At 39.9% G+C, this 25,695-nt stretch overlaps 1 long non-coding RNA gene across 1 annotated transcript; it reads left to right on the top strand.

The window, feature by feature from the left end:
* The first annotated feature begins 10,121 nt into the window (after positions 1-10,121).
* LOC142652393 (uncharacterized) lies at positions 10,122-25,184 on the top strand. Its single transcript, XR_012847843.1, has 3 exons — positions 10,122-10,269; positions 12,685-12,830; positions 23,864-25,184. It is a non-coding gene; the product is annotated as an uncharacterized LOC142652393 (long non-coding RNA).
* Positions 25,185-25,695: the final 511 nt, after the last annotated feature.

Raw genomic sequence — 25,695 nt, 5'->3', positions numbered from 1 at the left:
TTTTTGCTTATATATGTGCGTGAGGTGTCAGGGCTCTTTAGGATTGGAGGACCCAGGGCGACCTGGGTAAATATGCTCCACGCTTGTCAAGACAATTTAGAACAGGCCATTGATAAACTGATATGTAGTGCGCTAAAACTTTTTCATAAGATGTATATAACTTCAATAATGAACAGTGTGACTACAGTTTTTTGCTTTTGACTGCATGGAAATTTTACACATTTGGTAGGCCTTGGTAGATGGTAGTACTTGTTCTTTTCCGATGTAGTGCTCCTAAACTTTTTTCTCACACGGCATTGGGCATCATAGGCACATTCACCCAGAGAGCAGGTACTATAAATGATAGTACATTCATAAAAGTAGAGGCAAGGTATGTATGTATGCATAAAATAATAAAATAAGTGACATGTAAAGGGGAGCGGTAGACAGATAGATGGATAGATATTAATAATTTTGGGGGTATTTCGGCCCACATGAAAACCATCACTGCAAAACATAAAATCCAGAATTGCTGAACTTTTCTTTCATCTCCTTCTGATACATGTTTCATGTATAGTTTGAAAATTTTCATACACATGATAAGGACTTTAGTATAAAATGGGATATTTTAAAATGAAAATTTGTATCTTTAAAATTTTAACTATGTCAAATAATGCAGGATAGACAATTCTGTATAATATTAACACTAAATCCACACTACCAGCTTCAGTACAATTGCTTCAGGACTTTGGACTCATCATGAACCCTCATATTTTTGTACAAAAAGTTCACCTGATCATTCATTTATTATGAGTAAACTTCACCTAGTGACTAAAATATTAGATAATGTCTTACTGGTACCTGGGGAAAGCAGAATACATTTTTGATATACTGTAAGAACTTGTGGCCCTCAGTCTGTATATAAGGTTTACCTCATTGAAACACATTTTTGAATTAAAATACTGATATTAAATATTGTGTTTATATATTGAGTTATGTTACACAATATTGTTTATGGCAGTTCTGATTATTAACAGGTAGAAAGAAACATTGGCTGCATTGTGGAAGGTGTTTCATTTAAGTAGAAAAAATTAACTTTTCTTTGCTTTGGAGGTTTCTTAAAGGTTGTACTATCAAGAGACTGGGGTCTTATTTATACTGTGAACTACAGCGAAAGGTAACAAGTCTGTTCATGCTGCCTGTTCCTACAAGACTGTTCTCAGATATAATCAATACAGGGACATCGTCTGGGGACCATTAGATCTTATTTAGCACCATTATTTACAATTGCACTACTTTTATATGAAGTCTATATATTTATGGGAAAGCCAAAGAGTGAGAAGTCTTCTGACCTTATCCAATATGTCTAAAAAATAATTTTCATCCAAACTTTATAGGTTTTAGTAACCAAAAAAAAAGTTCCTACATGAAGTTTAATAGTCAAACTTTCAGGCCATGACGTATTGAGGCAAATCCATACACTAACACTTCTTTGAGCCTTGGCTGGTCTTGTGCTTACGAATTCCTTTCCATCTCACTATTTTGTGGTGAAATAGTAAGTATGGACCCATGATGAGGAACTATGTTAGGGACTAAGGTACCCTATTTGCTAGGTGATAATTATCTACTACATATATATATATATATATATATATATATATATATATATATATATATATATGTAAATGCACCAGTAGAAAAAACGGCAGCACTCTATTTCAACGTACAAATTCCAATAATGAAGGGTGCCAGCTGATAGTCCCGATCCAAAGACCATACGCATATCCAAGAAGAAAATTCAGCAGCACTCCAATGATCAAGGTGAAAAAAAAGTGAAATTTATTGTGCCAACATGGCAATGCAACGTTTCCGTCCCACCTTGGGACCTTTCTCAAGCTTGAGAAAGGTCCCAAGGTGGGACGGAAACGTTGCATTGCCATGTTGGCACAATAAATTTCACTTTTTTTTCACCTTGATCATTGGAGTGCTGCTGAATTTTCTTCTTGTATATATGTATATATGTGTATATATATATATATATATATATATATATATATATATATATATACACTACCGTTCAAAAGTTTGGGGTCACCCAGACAATTTTGTGTTTTCCATGAAAACTCACACTTATATTTTTCAAATGAGTTGCAAAATGACTAGAAAATATAGTCAAGACATTGACAAGGTTAGAAATAATGATTTTTATTTCAAATAATAATTTTCTCCTTCAAACTTTGCTTTAGTCAAAGAATGCTCCATTTGCAGCAATTACAGCATTGCAGACCTTTGGCATTCTAGCTGTTAATTTGCTGAGGTAATTAGGAGAAATTTCACCCCATGCTTCAAGAAGCCCCTCCCACAAGTTGGATTGGCTTGATGGGCACTTCTTGCGTACCATACGGTCAAGCGGCTCCCACAACAGCTCTATGGGGTTGAGATCTGGTGACTGCGCTGGCCACTCCATTACAGATAGAATACCAGCTGCCTGCTTCTTCCCTAAATAGTTCTTGCATAATTTGGAGGTGGGCCTTGGGTCATTGTCCTGTTATAGGATGAAATTGGCTCCAATCAAGCGCTGTCCACAGGGTATGGCATGGCGTTGCAAAATGGAGTGATAGCCTTCCTTATTCAAAATCCCTTTTACCTTGTACAAATCTCCCACTTTACCAGCACCAAAGCAACCCCAGACCATCACATTACCTCCACCATGCTTGACAGATGGCGTCAGGCACTCTTCCAGCATCTTTTCAGTTGTTCTGCGTCTCACAAATGTTCTTCTGTGTGATCCAAACACCTCAAACTTCGATTCGTCTGTCCATAACACTTTTTTCCAATCTTCCTCTGTCCAATGTCTGTGTGCTTTTGCCCATATTAATATTTTCCTTTTATTAGCCAGTCTCAGATATGGCTTTTTCTTTGCCACTCTGCCCTGAAGGCCAGCATCCCAGAGTCTCCTCTTCTCTGTAGATGTTGACACTGGCGTTTTGCGGGTACTATTTAATGAAGCTGCCAGTTGAGGACCTGTGAGGCGTCTATTGCTCAAACTAGAGACTCTAATGTATTTGTCTTGTTGCTCAGTTGTGCAGCGGGGCCTCCCACTTCTCTTTCTACTCTGGTTAGAGCCTTTTTGTGCTGTCCTCTGAAGGGAGTAGTACACACCGTTGTAGGAAATCTTCAGTTTCTTGGAAATTTCTCGCATGGAATAGCCTTCATTTCTAAGAACAAGAATAGACTGTCGAGTTTCACATGAAAGCTCTCTGTTTCTAGCCATTTTGAGAGTTTAATCGAACCCACAAATGTAATGCTCCAGATTCTCAACTAGCTCAAAGGAAGGTCAGTTTTATAGCTCCTCTAAACAGCAAAACTGTTTACAGCGGTACTAACATAATTGCACAAGGGTTTTCAAATGTTTTCTAATCATCCATTAGCCTTCTAACACAGTTAGCAAACACAATGTACCATTAGAACACTGGAGTGATGGCTGCTGGAAATGGGCCTCTATACACCTATGTAGATATTGCATTAAAAAACAGACGTTTGCAGCTAGAATAGTCATTTAGCACATTAACAATGTATAGAGTATATTTCTGATTAATTTAATGTTATCTTCATTGAAAAAAACTGTGTTTTTCTTGCAAAAATAAGGACATTTCTAAGTGACCCTAAACTTTTGAACGGTAGTGTATATACACTGCATTCACTGCTGGGCTAGTCAATAATTTTATTCAACATGTAGCATTAAAAAAAAAAATGAAATGATACAATATCTCAAAGGTGGGTCGATATATGGTCCATTTAAAAAAACATTATATTTAGACTGCTTCTATTGATTGTCAGCCATTAATTGGCCACGTTCTGTCATGCATTATTTTCTGATCGCATTTAACTATATAATGATCTTTGCGATGTTATTGTCTAAATATTGTTTGATGACCAATTGATCATCGATCTGTTGGCCGCTTATCCCAATATCAGCTGGGCCGGCCAACAATCTCATGTTTGGGGGCATCTCGACTATCCCCTGAAGGCACATATCCGGAAAAAAAAAAGATATAGCATGTTGGATTTCAACATGCCCAATCTTTTATACAACTCCAGATGTACTGTAAATGTAGGATATAGTCGGGAGAAATAGTGGTCGGCTGAACTACAATATATGACTGGCTTACTTTACCTCAGTGTGACGTTGCATAGTAGTAGTGATGTTTATAGACAAAATTGCTCCCCTGAACTCCCATTCATTTGAACGCCTGCCTCATAACGGGACACTTTTACAAAATCCTGAATCCGAGTCAAGAGATGTTTCTTTTTCTAAGTTGTAGGGGGTCCCAGGTGCTTGACCCCTACAAACCTGACTTTTATGACTAGCATATTTATAGAGAGAACTCCTTTAACACTACCAAAGGCATAGTGGTATTTGGGTCAGATTTTATAAAATATTTGTGGCAAATTAAAAATGCAATTTTTGATTTTATATAAATTATAAAAAGCTGTTCTTGTAGTAACAAAGGAAATCCTATAACGCTTGTATAACTCCAGAAATAAATGAAGTTGACCTCAGATAGGATTGTTCTCTCCTTCTTACCATTTTTTCCTAAGTCCCTAAAACTGTCAGGAAAAAATGAACTCTAGAACCCTTGGAGTGAAAATAACAGTATATCAGTTTCAGAGAAATTGCTGACTGGAGTCCTCGGTAAGTGTTAGAAAAGAGATAAACCCGTGATCCAGTCAGCTGCTGCTGTGATGGTTCAAAAGAATTTTTGAGAAATTGCATTGTTTCCTTTTTATTAATATGTTTAAACACTTGTAATAACATCTAGATTGTTTTAACCTTGTAAGACTTGCCAATATACTGTCATTGTCAATTTTACTTAAAAATAAAAAAAAACCATATACAATAGAACCTTTCTTACAAGAACTGAAGCTGAAATGTTAACGTTTTATTGGTCAGAAGATTGCCATTAAAATGAAAGCTTATATTTCAAAGTAAATAACGTTAAATTAACAAGAGCATCCAAACTTGACTTCTGCATCTCAGTGACAATATAAACTGACCAAGTGGCAGAAATACAACATATTGTATTTGCTAGAGTTCTATTAAAGTTATAGACATTGTAGTCATTGTCAAAATTAAGAGTAATGAGCAAGAATTGAAATGTAAAACATATGTCTCGTAAAAGGACCTGCGCCCGTCCCACTTTTTTCAGTGCAAAATGTAATAACTTATCCTTTTGCAAAGACAAAATAATGGTCAAAATTATTAAATAAATAACTTACTCCATCATATGATTTAGAATCCCTGTTAATTTTAGGTTTGCAATTAACTTATATTTGGGACAATATTTTTTATTTTTATGTTATAATTAAAAGGCATATTTTTGATAAATTACTCCGTTTTACCATTATGTCTAATGAAAGGTACTGATTCCACTTGCGGAGATCCAGCTAAATGTAAAGAGTATTTAAGGCAATGCTCCCTGGTAAAAGTATGCAAAATAGCTCTTCTCTAGAAGGAAAAAAACACTCTTCAGGGCCACCTATAGGTTGCTACCCTGTAAGACATTGTCGACTCCTGAAAGAGCTTTGAAGCATGACATTTTCTGATAAAGATGTTGTCTTTCACTTTTTAAAGCATTGTACTTTTTACTTATTTATAATGGTTATCTGGTTTGGACAACATACTCTCAGATTGTTGCCCCCTTGGTGCCAGTTGATCATCTGAGGCATGAGCATAACTACCAGGGTAGCAGGCATAGGAGCTGATATGGGGCCCAGCAGCCGAGGAGGCTGAACTCCACTTAGTAGTAAGGTGCAGTGTAAGACTGTAGTGGATCATAGAAGAGAGTGAAAGGAGCAATGGAAAAATGAATGCAGGTCACTGGGAGATGGTGACATGGTGGAGACCAAATAACAAACTTTACAAGTCCTGAATTTACTTGCTACTGAAGGAGGTTGTGATTGGGTCCCATTCCAAGTTTTGCTGTGGGGCCAAATGGTTACCTGTTACGCCCTTGATCTGAGGTCTCATAACTGGATGGATGCCCATTTGATCAGCTGTTGCCTGTCTGTGGGCAGCTGCAGGGGAGACATAGCATTATGAAGGTCTAATTGGAAGCAATAGACCTCCACCTTGTGACATCTACAGTCCTTCAGTGCTGCTCAATAGCCACAAGAGGAAGTTACACGTCAGGAAACCATATTTTAACTGATCATGCCTTAAATTACCAGACAGTTGAACTAAACATGTTTTGAGGGTATGTGTCTGGATGTGCAATAACACTGCTACATTTGTTTGCTCCAGTCCATACTGAGATAGTTACTTCTTTCTTCCTTGTTGTCAGTATTAATATACATATTATAGGATTCCTTTTTTAAATTTGTTATAAAACATAAACACAAAGTTTGGAACCTTGTAAGGTCCTTTTACAAGGGCTGATTTTCTGACCAGTAACGAGTGACAATCGATGATAACATCTCGATTGGCACTTTTTTGCGCTATTGAGCCAATGATCGTGAGTATGGGAATGAACGATTATTAATACCACCGTTCGTCCCCATAGAGTTGGCAACACATCCTCTGTTTATACGGAAAAATGTGCTGCCGACAAACCATAATTTTTTCGGCCACATAAAATATTCGATGAGCTGACAAACTAGCGTTTGCTTGACATGTTCAACAGGCCGATGATTAGGAACAAGTGTTCAAAAGTGCACTCATTCTCCCTATCACTGGCCGTAAACAGATTTCTTGTTTCATACATTCTTATAGACACAGATTCAATCAAACATGTCACTGCACCGTGCGAGGGGGGGGGGCTTTTCTGACTGTGAGTGACTGCCAGGGAGACATGAACACTAAAACTAAGGGGGGGACGGACAAATAAAGATTGCTGGGAAGACGGGAGAGTCGTCTCAACCACGCTCATCATGCCTGGTTGAGACCATTGTTCTGCCACCTTCACTCCTGATGCAGAGTGGCCTGATTGACATAAAGCACCTCACGCCCACATTTAGAAAATATAACAAGCAGTAGCTGCGTTGGACGGCTTAGAAACAAGGTACTTAGAAAATGAATTTAAAAAAGTATTTACATCATTAAACTAATAATTTTCAGTATGTTTAATATTCATGAAAATAAAAATAAGCCTTCACTTGGGAATAACCCTTTAATTGTCCAAAAGGCTGAAACAATTATTAGGTTTTCATTCCAATGTTTGTTAAAGGTGGCTGGACTACTCATTCTCTGTGTCTTCTTTTTTTGAAAGTGGCCACCATAGCAAACTTTCTACACAGACCTTTACCTCTAGGGCTTCACAGACCGCACTGCACTCAATTAATACCAACAAACTTAACTCAATACTGTCTCAGAGTACTCAATTAATAGTACAATACAGTGTCCAGTATTGCCATACTGTGCTCAATTAATCCTACTATACAGTGCCCAGTATTGCCATACCATGCTCAATTAATACTACTAAACAGTGCCCAGTATTGCCATACCATGCTAAATTAATACTACTAAACAGTGCCCAGTATTGCCATACCATGCTCAATTAATACTACTAAACAGTGCCCAGTATTGCCATACCGTGCTCAATTAATCCTACTATACAGTGCCCAGTATTTCCATACCGTGCTCAATTAATCCTACTATACAGTGCCCAGTATTTCCATACCGTGCTCAATTAATACTACCATACAGTACTCAACTAAAGTCACCATGCGATGCTTAATTATTACAGCCATAAGTGCTGAACTAGTACTGTCATACAGCGCTTAGTTTATACATCATATGAAATACAACGTAATCCCCATAATGCACATATACAGTACATCAACCTTGACATAACATGTGACAAATTGGTGCACTTGATACTTGACTTTACTGCCGGCTTCTTCAGTCATAGTGTCATACTGTAACCAGCTTCTAAGGGAGGAGTGAAGTAGAGAATTGTGCACTCCTTGAATTTTAATGAATGCATGAGCCTTCTTGCAGCTGATAACCCCCTTTCCTTTGCAACTTCTGCAACCCTTAGGGTATGTTCACACGGGCTATTTTAAGCAGTTTTCGGGCCGAAAAATGGCTAAAAATGCGGGGACTGAACTCCTCCAAACGACGTTCCGTTCCCACGGGCTTTTTTTTAAAGCGGGCGCGTAAAAAAAAAAACTTCTCATAAAAAGAAGTGCATGTCACTTCTTGAGCCGTTTTTCATAGATTCAATTGAAAAACAGCTCCAAAAACGACCGTAAAAAAACGTAGCAAAAACGCAAGTTTTTTAAAAAACGGCTGAAAATCAGAGGTTGTTTTCCTTGAAAACAGCTCCGTATTTTCAGCCGTGTTTTGTTAAGCGTGTGAACATACCCTTATAGTTATCCCATCTTTCACAACCACTTTGACATACTCTGCGTAAATATATTCCTTTTTTTTACTGTAGCCTCAAAGAATTTGTTGTAACCCATGGAAACTTGGAAAATGGCATAACACACATAGATAATAGACAATTAGAATAGTTGGTTATCTATAGTTAACTGGAAAGCTCAGTTCAATCCTAAGGCCCCATGCATAAAGTTTTATTACAGCTCTATGCAGGAGTTATATGATTGGTGCCAATGACTGAACTGAATCCCATCCTATGAGATCAGGAAAGTATTTGCTAAAGTTTTTCATTTTATTTTTTTATTTCATTGGTGACGTTCAAACAAGGTTAAGTAAATCATAACTGTTACATATCGAAGGACCATAGAGCAAGAGCGGGTGAAGGACAAAAAGGCAGAGAAAAGTCAAAAGCCAGCGGTAAGACTCCAATTATTGTCTCAAGCTTTTTCTGTGTTATAATATACATGGAAGCATACGTTAATTTCATTACGAAAGCACAAAATGAGATTAAGTTCATGTGTAACGCAGAAAAAAACTATTCTCTGAAGAATGCTTGGATGATTGTTGCATCAGGATCAAAGCAACAGGCGCCTGGCTTACAAATTATTATTCTCAAATTCTTTGTTAAAGGCTTTTCAGTTTCTACAGAGTGGCCCCTCATTTGCAACCTCCATTAAGAAGAGTGTTGTCCTTTGGAGAACACAGCATGTCTGTGCGTTACATGAACCTCCCATTGATTTTAATGACTACCATGTAATTCTTCATTTGCCCTGTGGTGGTGCTACAGGAGAAATAAACAATTAATTTTTTTCCACAGATTGCTAGGGTTATGAGTGGGAGGGCAACCAGAGAAAGATTTAAAAAAGCGGACAAAGCCTTTACTTTTTCTCCCACAATGTGTCCAAACTCTTGATGCAATTACAAGATTTATGCCCAGTATATTGCCAAGCAAAATAATTTGAGCAGTGCTATATTTTCCGAATAGTAGTGTAGGCCCATGCCCTAAAGTTTACTAAAGTTCACTTATATTTCAGCCTCAGACAAAACCAGAAAAGATACAAAAAAAAATTGTTGTTTTTTTTTAAATTGCAAAAAATCACACTACGTACAACTATAAGGCAGGTACATTCCTTTTAAAGAAAATGAAAAGTGCAACTGGCGCTCCTAACATTGTAAAACAACACCGTTTGACTGTGAAGTTTAACTTCAATTCGTAAAACAGAAAGAAAATAGACGGGAGACTGAAGTGAAAAACACAAACCATCTTACACATCAGACATAGGCAGCAGAATTTAGTGTAACATTTAGACTATACTCCTTTTAGTGTCTTTTTTTTGTTTTACATCGCCCCCAACATTTTGTTTGGATTTTTTTTAAGAATGGTATATTCTATCTACAGATATTTATAGTTTTAATTGGGTGTGGATGTCAGCCACAAAAAGGACATAAGGTTGGATCCAGTTGTACAATGGGCACCATTTAATCACCAGTAAGACAATCAATGTGCATCAGTGCAGGCAAGTTCACCACTGTCTGCTGTCTATTCAATGTGGTGCCATCGAGTGGAATATAAGTGGGAAGGGAAAATTGAAGAGATCTGTTCCCCTATGAATGACAGCACCCCTTCCATTGATTCTGCACCTATGGGTAAAACCGTGTACTATGGTAAAGATCCATATTGGGCTTGTCGCTCTTTTGGACATGTGTCAGTCTGAATGGATGAGCCTGAAATAAGATTTTCTTTATTTCCCACTAAGGACACGCTTCCTAAACAGACGCTATCCCTCAAGTATTCAGGGAGTAATATCTGAAATTCGCAGCGGATGTGCCAATATGAAAACTGAATAGGAGCACCAAGTAACCCATGTCCATCCCTAATCTCCCTGAAAAAAAGAGTAAATTGATTTTCTGTAAGTAAGATCCCATTAATTTGTCAATTGCATTAGTGCAAACATTGTAAAAAATAATTGCTAGCCTGTGAAAGTTCTTGCAGGGTATATAAATAGGGATCCACATCATCCAACGGGTGTTTTACTCAGTGGCGGATTATCATATGGGCGTTTCGGGCGGCCGCCCGGGGCCCGAGGCTCCCAGGGGGCCCATGGCAGCCCGAACCGCACATCATCTGCTAAATCTATTCAGCGCGCTAGCGCTGCTAAGTGCCGAAGATGAGGAGGAGCAGGGAATTGGCCGGGAAAGGGGTAGGACACGCCTCCCTGACAAGTGTGGGCCGCCGCCATTGAGTAACAGAACAGCGACGGACGGCTGTTCTGTTACTCCAAAGCAGCAGGAGGGAGAAGAGCCGGGCGGGCGGTCACCGGCGCTGAGGTCAGTATAGGCTTATCCTCCTGCCCAACTGGTTCCTGACCGCTGGCTGTATTTTTACGGCCAGCGGTCAGGGACGGGTCCTTAAAACCCGAGCCATAGACTCGGGTTTTAACTTGCTGCCCGCGCGATCGGGCAGCTGAATGTCGGGTCTCCGGCTGTCAGTGACTGCCGGGGACCCTGAGGAGAAGATAGGAGCAGCTTTCGCTGCTTCTGTCTTCTCTGATCTCTTTTACACAGCGCTCAATGAACGCTGTGTAAAGGAATAGAGACAGCAGCAGCGGCGCTGTCTCTATTCCTCCCGGTGATCATGTGACTGGTCACATGATCGCCGGGTGCCGTTAGTGGCAGACTGTTGCTGGGTCTTACTAGACCCAGCACAGCCCTATTAGTGACAATCGTCACTATGAGAGGGCTGATTTCCCCTGTAACTGGGGCTGCTGTGCAGCTCCAGTTACAGTGGAAAAGATGGTGTAAAACAAAGAAAAAAAATATATAAAGTTCCCCAAAGGTCTTTTTTGACCTTTGGGAGACAGACCATAGTAATAAAAAATAATAAAGTAAAGTGCAAAAAAAAATGTAATAATAAATACACATAAAATACCCACCCCAATAAAAACGTCGCCCTCCCCCCCCCCGCCAATCATTGTTGTAACGCTAGCGCTGACCCAATTACCCTAATATAGACATGTAATATATTAAAATTTACGGTAGACAATGACGATTACAAATAAAAGGTCTATTTTAGGGTAAAACTATGTTATTACCAAAAAAAAAAATAGCTGACACGTAAAAAAGCTTATTTTTTTACTATTATTTTCAAACTTTATGAATAAAAATTCTAAAATAGCAAAAAAGTTGTGTATAAAAACGCTAAAAAAACGAAACCTGCATTATCTACGGAAAAAACGTCGCAAAAATCACGTCGGTTTTATTTTTTTTTAATAAAAATGTGTGTTTGGGGCAACTTTGTAATTACGTTTTATTAAAAAATATTTTAACTTTTTGAGATACAGCTGCTTTGTATCCTGTATCCGTCAGGTCAGCAGGACTGACGGGATCAGTGAAACGGGCCCTGCGCTAAGTTATAATCTTAAATGTGATAGATTTGAGGTGGATCCTGCGTGTCACTGATCCTGTCAGTCCTGCTGACCTGACGGATACAGGATACAAAGCAGCTGTATCTCAAAAAGTAAAAATATTTTTTCATAAATCACACTGATACATACACTATATATATATATATATATATATATATATATATATATATATATATATATATAATTATAATATAAAGTTTTTAAATGTGTACATAACCTTGTGGCACTATATACAAGGGGGAGCGCTGTGAGGCACTATATACAAGGGGGAGCGCTGTGAGGCACTATATACAAGAGTGAGCGCTGTGAGGCGCTATATACAAGAGTGAGCGCTGTGAGGTACTATATACAAGGAGGAGCGCTGTGAGGCACTATATACAAGTGGGAGCGCTGGGAGGCACTATATACAAGGGGGAGCGCTGTGAGGCACTATATACAAGGGGGAGCGCTGTGAGGCACTATATACAAGGGGGAGCGCTGTGTGGCACTATATACAAGGGGGAGAGCTGTGTGGCACTATATACAAGGGGGGCTGTGTAGTGCTATCAACAGTGGTATGTGTGTGGCGCTCTTTATAGGGGGGGCTTTTTGGTGCTATTTACAAGAGGGGGAGGGCTGTGTGGCGCTCTCTACAGGGGGGCTGTACGGCACTATCTATAGGGGGCTGTGTGTAACGCTCTACGAGGGGGATGTGTGATATATAGAGGGGGCTGTGTATGGCGATATCTATGGGGGTGTGTAATATCTACAGGGGCTGTGTGTGGCACTATGTACAGGGGGCTGTGTGTATGTGGTGTTTTACAGTGTGTGGTATTATTATATTCAGGCACGCAGTGTTTGGTGCTATTATATTTAGGGGCACAGTATGTGGCACCATGATAACTTTATTTTCGTTTATAGGTGTGGAAATGTTGGAAAAGTGAGGAGACGTCTGAGTGGCAAATTCTGCAGAAATGAGTCATGGCCGGGAGAAGTCGTCATGAGCGCTGGACCGGATGGAGAAGAAAAGAGGAAAAAAACTACTAGAATCTGAGACGTCGTCACCTGTGAGTCACTAGATTTAAAGAGAATCTGTCACCTTTCCTGACATGTTTATTATAGGAATCCTTGTATTTCACAAAAAGTCTTTCTGCAGTCCAGGACTGATAGACAATTCCCCTTGTCAGGAGGTTGTGTCCCTGCACAGTGTGATACTCTCAGTATGTAGGGACACCGCGCTGTGACAAGGGAAATCGTAACACTGTTAATGCTTGCCCAAAAAGGTAGTGTTAAAAATAGTTACGGCGCGGCAGGGCGGCGGTGAGGAAGGGGGGCCCAAGTTTGGGTAACAGCCCAGGGCCCATGGTCTACTTAATCCGCCACTGGTTTTACTGTATTCTTTCCTTCTGCCTTCAGATCCAAAACTATATTTTGGACATTCGTGCCTAGAATTCTACATAATTTCATAACATTAGCTATTTTGATATCTACAGGGACAAGCCAAATCTTTCTCAGTTCCTTCCACATACTAATTGTGTCACATTCAATATAAGTTATAGATTGTCTTGCCATTGGACGAAGAGAAGAACATATTGTATGTGATAGTGCTGTTGAGTCTTAGGGTTCGACCGAAGCTGCTGCCAATTGATAATTGGAATAATAATCAGAATGATGTATCCAGTCTAATATATGCCTCCCTTACACAAACAGGGCTGTGCTGTAATTCCCCCCACAGCGGCGCCCAAGCCGCCCCCTGTGCAGGCAACTGCAGCACAGCCCCATTCAAGTGAGGGAGGTATATATAGACTGGATACATCATTCTAATTATTATTCCAATTATTAATTGGGAGACGTTTTCAGGGGCGCCTCTGTGCAGGAAAAAACAGTCTAAATCAGCGCTGCCACCCCTTAATTCTCAAAATCAGTGGGGTCCCAGAGGTGAAAACCCCACCAATCATAAAGTGATGGCATATCCTAGTGATGTCATCACTTTATTAGATGGGAATAACCATTTAATCATAAAACCAGCCATAAATAGAAGTATGTAATCTGAAAATAGGGCAGTTTTTACCTCCTGCAACCCAATCCTCATAGACTTAAACAGAAAATTATGGGGCATCCCTGCCTGGCACCCTACTGTAGGGTAAAGAATGGAGACCTATGCCCAGGGTCAGGGTTTATTTGGGCCCTTGGGTGACACATAATTAGTGAGCCCCTTTGCGGGGGAACTCACGGCGGCAGTAAAATGACAGAAAACGTTACTTTTTGCACCCATATTCAAGTTAAGCTCCCAGTTTGCACCCCCATAAATGTTGTGCCCTCTGTAGATAGTGCCACAGTGCCCCCTGTAGTTTGTGCCACACAGCCCCCTTTGTAGATAATGCCACACAGCCCCCCTTGTAGGAACTGCTACACAGCCCCACTCGCAGGTACAGCCACATAGCCCCCCCTCCCAGGAAGCACCACACAGCCCCCTCCCAGGTGGCGCCACACAGCCCAACTCTCAGGTAATACCACACAGCCCCTTTTACAGGTAATGCCACACAGCCCCCCTCCCAGGTAGTGCCACACAGCTCCCCTCCCTGGTAGTGCCACACAGCCCCCTCCCTGGTAGTACCACACAGCCCTCCTCCCTGGCAGTGCCACACAGCCTCCCTCCCAGTAGGTAGCACTTTTGGAATACCCGACATCGCTCTGGACAGGGATTCGGCTCCAGGAGGAGCCCCTGACGTCACTGTCCATTTATGGACAGTGACATCAGGGGCTTCTCCAGGAGCCGAATCCCCGGCCAGAGCGTCGGCAATGCTCTGGCTGGGGATTCCACTCCTAGAGGGAGCCCCAAAGGTGCTACTTACAGGGAGGGGGGCTATGTGTCACTACCAGGGAGGGGGGCTATGTGTCACTACCAGGGAGGAGGGCTGTGTGGCACTACCAGGGTGGGGGAATCCACTCCTAGACAGGGGCTCCCTCTAGGAGCAGAATCCCAAGCAAGTGTCGCCCCAACACTTGCCTCGGTTTGCCGGGTGCTGATGCCGGCCCTGCCCAGGGAAATATATATATACTATTTTTGGTGGAAAATAGTGTGTAAAGTTAATGTCTAAAATTACCCCAATGTTGAAATGTATCCAGCCCCAGGTTCACCCAATGCCAGCAATAATTGTCACAAGCCTTTTCGCCATCTAAAGCTACTACAGCACCCGTGTTCTAGGGATCTGCCAGGATTTTGGAAATTAGCATTATATCCTTATTTACTGTATGAGGGAGGTTGGGCAGTAGGATTCGGGCAATAGACGGTTCTTCCCTGGCTTGGGCGTTTGATATAAACTATATTAGCTGCTTCGGAAATGCCCTTGCTGATGCAAGATAGAATTATAATAATCTACCAAAGCCTGTGATATTTACTAGTTCAGTGCTTTTAAAATTTCTGTTGAGTAGCTGTCAGGATCAGGGGCTTTATGATTTTTGAGATGTCTGATAGCATTAAACAATTCCTCTACCGTAACATCTGCATTTAGCATGTCATTCCTACTATACCATTTTTGCGGGATTGTAGGAAGGTTTAGGGATTGTAAGTATTCTTTCCCTTGTGTGGTGTTATAGGACTTAAACAAGTCCTCAAAGTCCTCAAACAAGTTATGATAGAACTATTGAAATGTGTCAATGATTCATGAGGCATCTGTGTGCATATTACATTTACAATCACGGATCCTATTGAGGTGTAAATGTGGTTTTACACAAAAGAATATCACACACTTTTAAAACGAGCGCCGATCGACAATACAGCTTGTCGATTGGTGGTCGAGCAATGATCGTATGGTTTCTACGATCGTGGGCCTTTAGTGTCCTATGTAACCGTGGGCCAAATTGGCTTGCAGACTCCCTCATTTGTTTTCATAGCGAAAAAGTTCAGACGCAAACATGGATCTGCAGGATCTCTCCCTGTGATCTAGCCAAAGTTCAAACTGTGCCCTAGCAGTCTACAAAATGGTGAAGGTTTACACAGATCGGTGGGCCAGATAATCCCTTTCTTTGTAAAGTTATGTGGCTACTGGGTTGGAAACGAAAGGTTGCCCAATTGTTAACCTCATCAGTTATTCATTATAGTGAATGTTGGAATTAAAATGTAAATTCATATGGAATTGGCATAAAGGTACACTGGAATGTGAATATGCTCAGGCTTTATACGTCACATGACAAATTCAAGTCGATTACAATAATGTTTATAATGAACTTGCAATGAACTGATATATTTGTAGTCTTTGATACTGTGATTGTTCAATTTTAGACCAGATGTAGTCAATGATGTAGCACTGTGTTTATATCTTTGTAAATAGCTCAAACAACTTTAACCTAATTCTGATAGATTGTCCAAACATTTTTTGTTCTCATTCCTTTATGTTATGAAATCTCTTTGAAAATCGACTACAATTGCTAACACTTTAATATCTTAATAATGCAAGTCACAATAATGTACTAATAGCATAAAACCTCCTTCTGTTCACTGCTTGACAGGCACATTTCTTATCTTCATAAGCACTTTCTAGCTGTAAATGCAATAACAAGTCTTAGGCTGGACTAGATCAAACTAAGCCCCCCCATTATGGGGCTGTGTTTTGTTACCCAGGAAAGAATAGCCTGGTGTTTGTTTCCCTCTCCATGCTTTCCCTAAATATTTGGCCAAATCCTCACCCCTTGTTTGCTAACAATGCAGTTTTCTGTAGGGGAGTCCGCACAGGTTTGCAACGCAATAGCAAAGACAATGGGAATGGGACCAACTAGGGCTGGACCTGTGCTCTCCCTTTTTCTCCCAGTTATATGTGTACTTGTGTTTGGCTCAAATCAATTACCATCATATAAACAAAGGATTTTGGGTAAAGCTTCCCAATATCAGCATTTGTGCAAAAAAAAACCAAAAAGACTGCAAATCAACCTCTAATTTAACCAATTTAATATATTCTATTTTTACTCTTGGTTGAGTGGCCAATTATATCTTCAACGGATTTCAATCAGATTATTTTCAATGCTTGATGTAAATTGTCAATACCAGCATAAAACCTTTTGCATGAGCTCTCTGCTCTGGGTGACCACTAGGGTCCATGGGAATGGACATTAATTTTAATGGACAGTATGTAGAGCTTTACATTGATTATGACATAATTTTGTAAGAGGGTACCAGCATCAGGAACCAGACAACCTAAAGTTTTTTTATTTTTTTTGTTGACAGTGAACCATATGGTACAACGGCTTCTATACAAAATGAGTCGGGCAATGCTGTAAACGGCTTAGTTCCCTGCAAATTTTTGATTAACACATGATGAAACCCAAAGTGATAGTTGTATAGAAGCATCTTAGCTACATCCTAACCTACTTTTTGCGACCAATGGTACTTACTGTGCCCAGTGATTGGTGACAAAATATAATTTAAACTTAGCAATCCTAAGATCCTTTACTTATGCTGGTCATAGACTTTAGATTTGAATGGCCACTTTCATAAAGACTTGACGATCAGGGTTGGTCTGGCAAAGTTGCCAATTTTTGGGTTATGATCAGTCTCTGAATGAGTCTAAAGGCCGGAGCTTCAATGATGATTTTAACCAATTAAGTTCACTCTTTCATGTAATGGGAGGTCACATAACAAGCCAGTCAGCTGTCAACTTGTAGAGGAAGCTACTAAAGTATGTGTGCTAAAAGGGAAGATCCCCAAATACATTTTTATGAGCCGTAAAATTAAATAAGATACACAGATCACATTATTAGGATCCCATCTATATGAAGACAAAACCCTGCTCATTGTGCAGAATATATTATTTTTATCATTCGAGCATTTAAAATAAATAAATAGAAAAGGAACATTTTTTTTTTGACAGCCTCTCTTTAAAAGGGAGGGCCCCTTTAAATTATAAGATGCCCCAATAAAGCTAGAGGTTATGGGAAGTTCATACAAATTATATGTATTTGGATTTGCAAATGTCCATTTTATCAGGGCACATTTCTTAACAGTTCTAGATGTTGAACAGGGAATTGTCATTTAGTAAAAGCAGTAAATGCATTAATGGAAAAACTGATGCATAACAAGAGGTCATAAATAGCTCTTACCCTTTTCAATGAGGAAAATACTTAATGAAAACTAATTACATGTATGCTCGGGAGCCCTCACATCTACTCGACACACATTTTTTTAGTTCCCGTGTGCCTTGTTTTTAGATGGCAGCACCTGGAAAAACAAAGATATTTAATGGGTTTATGCCAGAGAAAGCTGTGGGATTACATCATGTTTGATAGAATTTTGTCAATCATGTCATATTGTATGTATGATTGTAATACAGGATAGTGGTGTAAAAGAAAATAAGCACATACAAAATTCTTACGTGTACAAATGCTTAAAATATATATATTTATTCATGGAATAACCTTTCCTTTATGTTAACTATATCAATAAAGAATTGCACAGATGGCATCAAATTATGTTTCAAGCTCAAATATTAAATAGGTGATCTTTATAGACAAGACCGATCGAGGTGCCGTGCACATGACAAAGCCGTGTCCTAGAAGCCTGCACTGCGGCACATGGAGTCCCTATAGCTCTGTTCTTCTGCCGCCCAATGTATGACAGAACGTTGCAGAAAGCTTTACTTCTAAAGGATAATATACAATCCCATACAACGGTATCCAATGGAACATGAGATTTTGTAATACTATGACCGAAAAACCTACAAAAAATGATGACGCTAAATATTAACCCTTTAACGCATTATCACGTATCTGTACGTGATGAGGGTTAAGGGGAAGTATGGAGCACACACACAGGCTGAGCGCGCTCCATACACAGCGGGTTACGGCTGTGTAATACAGGTCGACACCTCACTGCAATGGGCGGAATCAAAGATCACTTTGATTCCGCCCGTTTAACACCTTAAATGCTGCAGTCAATCGCGGCCGCGGCATTAAAAGTGTTAGAATCAGGGGGGAGCCCCCTCAAACAAGCCAACGCGCCCCCTGCGGCACGATCGGCCGGTTACAACGGTTGTTATGGCAGCCTGGAGGCCTAATAAAGGCTTTTACATTTAGTCATTGCAGTTAGACATCTTTTTATTTACTGGTATATTAGTAGGTGCTGACTATTTTGTTTGTGGCTAAATCCTTTGTGTCTTGCAATAAATGCAATAAATTATAGTTTGACACAAAACAAAGGTGACTGGGCAGGCATGTGTCGTACCAACAAGTGCATTACATCAACATATACGGCATCATGGGACAGGTAAGTTAATGGATTTTGGGGGAGAGGAAATTTATATTCATATCACCTTTTAATAAAAATGTTCAGGTTTTTATGCTAATTTAAACAACGTACCAAGTTGAGGCACTTAATAATTACATTGTTTTACTTATTTTGTACTGCACAGGGGTGCTCCTAAAATTGCAGTGGCTGCTCCGCTGTAGTGTGTAATTGCATGCATGATTACAACCAGTATTACAGACCACAGCTGCATTCACAATTCTGCTAGTCGTCATTGGAAACAGTCATTAAGCTTAATGTCAGACACATTCCCAACAGCTTAGCTATAATATAGTGGGGCAGTAAGTTTCTCTTACATAAGATGTCTATAAAGTGTCTGATGTAAAGAGAACTCTTGCTAAAAGGCAAATCATCTGAATTGAAGATGTGCACCCTTTAAAATCAGTAAGGAAGTGCAGCTCTGGAGTATAATCCAGACTGTAATTCAGGACCAAAACGAGAATAGTAATGTAGTACCGTATATTTAAGAAGTTACTGAACATTTTAAAAAGGAGAAATCCAGAAACATGTCATAGGTACATAGGAGAAGATTGGTGAAGTCTGTGAACCACCAACATTTTCCAGTAAAATGGGCGGTAGTGTTCTGATGCGCTATTGAACCCCTAAGAAACTAGCTCAGAGATTTAATTCACTGGAAATCCCTGGCACAACATTCTAAAGAAAGAATTGGTTGTTTTTTGTCTAAAATGTTGTGTTAGAGATGGTCACTAAATGGATTTCACTGCTCCATAATTTAGGAAATTGGTGGAGATCTAAACTCACGGACTCCACCATTATACCATCAAACATGTCTCAATGACGTGCCAGAATGGATTTTTAGATGGATTTCCCCTTTATTTTTGATATGTACAGGGTCGAACTGGTCCACCACAGTACCAGGGGCTAAGGCTTTGATACAATAATGAACCATTAGGACCCTAAGGTACAGCAGAAGGTAACACAATTTTGATCTGGCTTTGGAGCCAATCACTTGCTGCAAGGGTTTCAAGATCCTTTTACACAGGCCAATTATCGGGCAAACGAGCTTTCATGTGAACGCTCGTTCTTGATCAAACAGGGCAATGATCAACCGATGAACAAGCAAACGCCCATTCATCGGCTGATTGTATCGTTTCTGCTGCAAGAAATATTACTGTTGTCGGCAGCACATCTCCGTGTGTGAACAGGGAGATGTGTTGCAGACATGATAGAAATGTATGAGGATGAGCGACCATAGTAACGAGCGCTCGTCCCTAAACATAGCTGCTTTTGAAAGGAGCAAACGATCACCGATCACCGAGCTGTCTTGTTGATTGACACTCGTTTACATGGCCCATATCGGGCCGTGTAAGAGGACCTTTATTCTTATGTGTTGATTCACAAATAATCTAGTAGATCTTATTGACAACATGTCACGTATGTGCAATGATAACAACAAAGATTACAGTGTAATTGAAAGTGTCCACATGTTCTGTATAGATGTAGGGTGGACCCTGAGAATAATTTCCGCTGGTGGACCCAAAAGAACCTAATTTCAACACTGGTTGTGTAGTTACCACTGAACAAAAATATTTTTGAAGTAATATGAAATAAAAGATACATTTCTGTATTCACTTTCATAACATATACATATGAAATAGGTGGACATTCACTTTAAGGACATGTTTATAAAACTTTAAAAATAATCGAACTTAAAAGTTTGGTTTTCTTAAGAATGGGCACATCATTGATTCTTCTTTACCTAGAATGGTTAATAGTATGTGTATACTAGACAGCAAATACCCATCTATGAAAGTTTGTATAACTAGTATAATACTCTTGCTAAATACAATTGTCATCTCCAAAATGGTTTTGATTCCATGGTATTCTTATATCCTAAAAGTAGCCGGAGAAAAGTTTTATTCATGATTATACCTTTCAGTACTTTAATTTGGTACAGTTATGATTTCAAGATGTTACAAGTTACAGTAGTAATACGTGTTCTTGGCAAGATTACAAGGATAAATCACAGCTGAGTTATCGCGGTGAGGCAAATGTTTCATGTGGCACTGAGCCCAATATACTGAGCTACTTGGGCCATGGTAACTTAATAATAAGGCCGATAATGCACAGCACTACTGAAAAATCAAGATTCCCAACATACATAAAAATAAATTCTTTGGTGAAGTAATGAAGGCATAAGTATGCTGTTCCTCATGTATCGCTACGAGAGAAAGTTAAAGTCAACAATAAACAGATGTGATTTCAGGGGGAAAATGTCAAATTGGAAAGATCAAAGCTATCTACAATGGATTTTGGCATAACATTTAAATGAATTGTTACAGAATGCAGGACGTATACTTTTACTACAACATTTCAGAGGGATTTAGGAACTGATAAGAGATTTACAATTTCAAAATGAGAAACATTTAGAAAGTTAAAACTTAAGCGAAGTGAAGAACACACAGATCCTGATGACTTTTTAGTGGTTGAAGGTTGCAAGGGCCAAAGATGTGGTGGGAAGGGTTTTTTTTCACTTTTGCATAGACATGAACATCATATTCTCACACATTTCAAGAACATGTTGCTGATAGTGTGCACTTCTGCCTAGGACTCTCTCAAGTCTTAACTCCTGCACCAGACTCAAGGGGATAACATGTAATATATGTAGTATATGTGGTATGTAATATATACTATAGAGCTCCATAGCAAACTGTAGCCTCAGTCCACTTTGACCACCTTCAACAATGACTTCAGAACATTAAAAACTTAAGGTTGCGTTAAAGGGTAGCTAAACTTTAAAAGAAACTTCTGAAATATCATATTGACATGTCAGAAGTTTTGATCAGTCGGTGTCTGAGCATTGAGACCCCCACTGAAGGCTAAAACAAAGCTGCAGAAACGTTCAGCTGAGCTCTGAGCTGCTTCCTTTCTGATCTGCTTTTCTCAGAAAGCCGAGCATTTGGTGTACGGGCGGGATCATAGATTTTCTATTGAGCCCATACACCAATTGCTCGGCTTTCTGAGAAAAGCTGATCAGAAACGAAGCGGCTCAGTGCTTACCAGAGCGCTTCTGCCACTTCATTTTAGCAATTGGTGGGGTTCTCAGTGCTGAGACCCCCAGCAATCAAAACTTCTGACATGTCACTGTGTTTTTCTCTAATGCACACAGTAATGTCAAAGTTATAGTGTGATAAGGTGCATAGTAATGTCACAGCATGGGGACTACTCCCACCATGATGTTGAGGTGCAATGATAATCTAAACAATGATGTCACAGCACAGGAATAGCATGCACACAAAAATGTACACGGTGACATCACAGTACAGGTAAAAAACTAATTGCAGGTTTAATGCACACAATGATGTCAAAACACTGTATTAATACAAAATGTAACAGGAGTGAAACAAGTAACCACGTGGCTGCATAGCAAAATATGGAATGATGACCCATTTTAATTTTCTACACTCCTTTTCCACCATCCATAGTCATCATTAACTACACCTTACTTCTGCATGGAATTGGGTCCCATGTCAGCTGCTATGCCTGCTACCCTGGCAGTTTGACGCATGACCAGACCTAATATTTGTTTACATCTTCTGTAAAAATATTATCTTGGGGGTAAAAAAAATTGGTTAAATAAAAAATTTGGCTTTGGGGATGAGGCAGTGCAAAACAAGATGTAATACACCAGGTCTGCCAGTGGGGGACCCCCCTTCTTTATGTCCATATATCCTCATCGGGCATATAGACAGGGGTTAAAGGTATGAGTTAAATCAAACATTTCTGACTGACGAAAATCTGCTCAGTTGGTCAGAGAGCGAATCTAACCTGCCTTAAAATTATTTTGGTTTTAAGCAGTAAACACTAGAACCTTTCAACAGAGAAACAAATATATGGGCCAATGCAAAGTTACAGCATATTTCACCATGCAAATGATTTTCCTTATTCCATGTTACTCTATTGTAAAAATATAGGGAAATACTGATGCATACAATAGTGTTAAGAACAAATTAGAAATATCTCTCTTTCGGACAGGATTGACTTTATTTTTATCATACCATTAAATTGACCAGAAATTATATTCAATACATCGACAATGTCTCCTACCTTAACAGGATTAGAGAACATGGCTGCTTTTTCCAGAAACAGCACCACACTTGTTCATGGCTTTTGTCTGGTATTGTATCTCAGCTCCTTAAAAGTGAATGGGGCTAAGCTGCAATACCACACACAACCTATGGACAGATGTTGCACTGTTTCTGGTAGAAAGAAGACTTTTTTTTCTAATCCTGTACACCCTTTTAATGTTTTTAGAACTGTCCTTTTCATGAAAGAATCCTCAACTTGTAGCCCTCGCAGATATTTAAGATTCTAATTTTTGTAGATATTCAGACTCATAACTTCTGTCGCTCTCCTGTAGGTTTGATTGTCATTGTTTCCTTGACCTTAAAAGAGCTTTTTGGGTTCTGTGGGATCTTCAGAGTTCTCCGGGACCTTTAAGGGCCCATTACTGTGTCAGACCTGGGTCTACTGGAGAATCTTCTGGTACTCTGGTGGGCCAGTCAAATTTGCCTCTGGAGAGATATTAATTTTCTTTATCCCCCAAATTTTTAAAAGGTAGGATCCGAACTTGTAGAAACATTTAAGATAAAAGGTCAATATTCACATAGTTTTATTAAGAATTAATATACAATGATTTGCCATTGAACATTCTACCAGTTGATACTGTTGACAGGTAGAAGTAACCCACATTATGTGGTTATAATAATTAATGACAATCTATAGAGAAGTATGTATTATTATTATTATTATTATTATTATTATTATTATTATTATTATTAGGTACAAATTAGAAGAAGAGTCCTTGGAGTGTTGGGTGAATATCTGGAAACATGTCCACCACCACTATTCCTGCCTGACAAAGAAGGTCCTGTAAGGCATCTATTTCTCAGATTGCAGACTCATAAACTTATCTTCTGCTTTTTCGATCTCTGTTAGGCCCAGTTTGTCCTCGCCTATCAATATATTAGTAGACACCTTTATATGAAATCTTCAGTTTCTTGGAAATTTGCATGTTTTTTTAACGTCGCATTTCAAGAGCCATAACTTTTTCATTTTTCTGACAACATAGCCCTATCAGGACTTGTTTTAGCAGGACAAGATGTAATTTATAATGTCACCATTTTAGGGTATATATAATGTATTATATACGTTTTATACTTTTTTTGTGGGGGGGGCAGCAATTATTTCATTGTTTTTTGGGCTTTGATTTTACGTATGTTGTTCACTGTGCAGTATAAATGAGATGTTAACATTATTTTGTGGCCAAACCAAATTCAGAATTTTTATTATGTTTTACTACTTTTGCACGTTAAAAACACTTTAAAAAAAAGTGTTTATTGTCACCGTATTCTGGGAGCCATAACTGCTGTGTGAGGGCTTGTTTGTGTCTGGATTAATTTTGCGTCTGGTGTCTAAGCGTTTGATATGGGTGGGACATGTGAAGAGAACGTAGAGACTTCGTCCAGGCATGCAGCGATGCTGGAGGATCGTAGGGCCTGCAGGATTCAGAAGCAGCGGCTAGAACTGTATCTTGGTGAGTGACTCTAATGTATAAAAGCAATTTTCAGTGCAATGTTTTTTTTATGTTGCCACCCTGCACACCTATTGTCTCCCCGTGGCCTCCCACAGAGCCCCTGCCCACCTGTCTTCCCCCCTGACCCTCCACAGAGCCCCTGTCAGGGTGCGTATACCCCCTGACCTTACTCCCAACCGCAGAGTTCTGTCACCTAGTCTCTCCTCCTTGTACCCTCAAAGAGCCCCTGCCAACCTGCTGTCTCCACCCTGCCCCTGCACAGAGCCACTGCAAGTTTCCATCTCACCCCTGTCCCCCTCCTGCCACTATCCGTTACCACCCCCCGCTAATGGAGGGGGGCCCGATGCTTTGAATGTATTGGGCCCAGCACTTTAAATTTATAGGGCCCAGAAATTTCTGATGTCAGCCCTGATGTCAGCGAACATGTGACCACAAGGGCAGGGCTGCCATCAGAAATTTCTGGGCCGAACACAGTCCCCATACAGTCTCGGCCCCCCCCCCCGCCAGCATTATCGGGAATACGGGGGTGGCAACAGAAAGTGGCGGGAGGGGTAGTAGGGGTGACACACAAACTGGTAGTGGCTCTGTGAATGGGCAGGGCAGAGGCAGTAGTGGGAAGTTGCGCTATTAGAGTACAAGGGAAAGAGACTAGGTGGACAGGGGCTAAGAGAGTGGAAAGTGGCAGGGTCAGGAGTGGGGCCAGGGGGGATACGCACCCTCACAGGTGCTCTGTGGAGGGGTAGGGGGGAAACAGGTGTGCAGGAGTGCTGTGGGAGACCAAGGGGAAGACAGTGGGCATGCATGGGGCAAAATAAAAACAATCATTGCACTGAAGTTGCTGCTTGTATACAGCGGGGTGACTCACGAGGTTGTAGTTCAACACAGTAAAAAAAAAGTACAGAACTTCTTGTGCCACATGACTGAGGGCTGTATCGGCCCAACAGGGCATGTTTGATAAAGCATGTAAATTAGTAAGTGCACTATTTTGGTGAGATCAATATACAGTTCAATCACTTTTTCATCTCAGATAACGCTTTTATGAATTACCATGGTTAATTAAAGGGGTCGTACGGCATAA

Source organism: Rhinoderma darwinii, chromosome 5 (genome assembly GCF_050947455.1).
Source record: "Rhinoderma darwinii isolate aRhiDar2 chromosome 5, aRhiDar2.hap1, whole genome shotgun sequence".
Lineage (NCBI taxonomy): Eukaryota > Metazoa > Chordata > Amphibia > Anura > Rhinodermatidae > Rhinoderma > Rhinoderma darwinii.
This window is presented reverse-complemented; position numbering and strand designations above follow the sequence as displayed.